The sequence below is a fragment of the Alligator sinensis genome, unplaced genomic scaffold (assembly GCF_000455745.1).
Source record: "Alligator sinensis unplaced genomic scaffold, ASM45574v1 scaffold273_1, whole genome shotgun sequence".
In the NCBI taxonomy this organism is placed as follows: domain Eukaryota; kingdom Metazoa; phylum Chordata; order Crocodylia; family Alligatoridae; genus Alligator; species Alligator sinensis.
The window spans coordinates 649,875-651,190 of NW_005841943.1; the positions used below are offsets into that span (position 1 = coordinate 649,875).

Genomic DNA, 1,316 nt, shown 5'->3' on the forward strand with positions numbered 1-1,316 from the left:
ATTGCTGCAAGTGGACTGATTAGTATCACTGGTCTGCAGGGAGCACCATAGCATGCCAGAGGCACAGCCTGAGAGCATGGTCAGCATACTGGCAGACAGGTGCTGCTCAGCCCACCAGCAAACAGAGGCATTTTCAAGCACTCGTTCTGATGGGCTTTGGGAGATCAAAAAGATCAGTTCAGTTCTAACCTCTGTGTCTGCCGGCATCAGGGAAACTTACCTGCTTCACTAAGCGAGTCCTCTGCCGCACCCTGGGCTTCCAAACTGAAAGCACAACATGCCACTGCCCTGAACTGGAAGGCCAGCCAGGAAATGTCACCATAGATCCAGAACTCAAACATTTTGCTTTTTAACACATGCTACATCCAGGCACATGTAATAAAGCAGTGAGACTTAGCAAAGAAGTTAGAAGCTACATGGCAGACTGGTGCCCTTGGATAAGCTTTACAGCATCCAGAGCAAGTCAAGTGGCAGCTCAGGTACAGGGGATGAAAACAAGAATATAAAGCTGGAAATCAGGCTACTACTTTTGGACTCTGGTAACCTGTCCATAGTAGAGAATGTATGACCTCAGTGATGCCTCCCACACAAGAGCTTCAAGGAAATCCTACAAGCATCTCCCTGCACTAGTTCAGTTCAAACTAATCAGTCTGTTGCAAAAGTACAGAACAGCAGAGGCAAAAAGTGCAAAACACTGCAGCTGAATTAATACATTTAGATCTTCCATCGCTGTTCCACAATGTTGTTATTTACTCACCTAACAGATTGCGACACTGGTTCTAGGATGACACAGCTGCCCTGCTGACTACCCCAGTTCTGAGCAGCTAAGGGAATTGCCTTAGCTTCCAAAGAATTCCTCAGCTATTTGTGATTTGGGACTTAGAAGGCAGTGAAATGCACAAACACCCTTGCTCAGTTGTAGGTACTTTGGCATTTGCAAGATTCAGCTACGTTTCTGCCAGTAGGCAGGTAAACAGCCATGTGATCCTGACACCACCCACCAGCTGGACTCTGCCTTCATGTGGGATGCAATCCATTAGCAACACCTACCTGATCAGGCCTTATACAAAAGACAACTGGAAATAAGATTAGGATGGGGGGAGGAAGATCAGGGGGGTTGGACAGCATAACATTTATATTCAGTACTTATTAAGTGACAGCCCTAGATCTACCCCATGCCCCGAGTTGACCCAGGTTTGAATCCCCACTCTGTGCACTGAGTAAAGATTTTAATCAAGGTTTCCCAATATTGTAGCATGGTGATTAGAACACTATCCTATCAGGTCATCTGGGATGAACCTCCGAGTCATCCTGCT

General features: G+C 46.5%; 1 protein-coding gene across 12 annotated transcripts in view; it reads right to left on the reverse strand.

Annotated features, from left to right (window-relative positions):
* The window catches only part of INTS8 (integrator complex subunit 8), a 46,522-nt gene that overhangs the window by 8,612 nt on the left and 36,594 nt on the right, over nt 1-1,316 (reverse strand). The window lies entirely within an intron of this gene.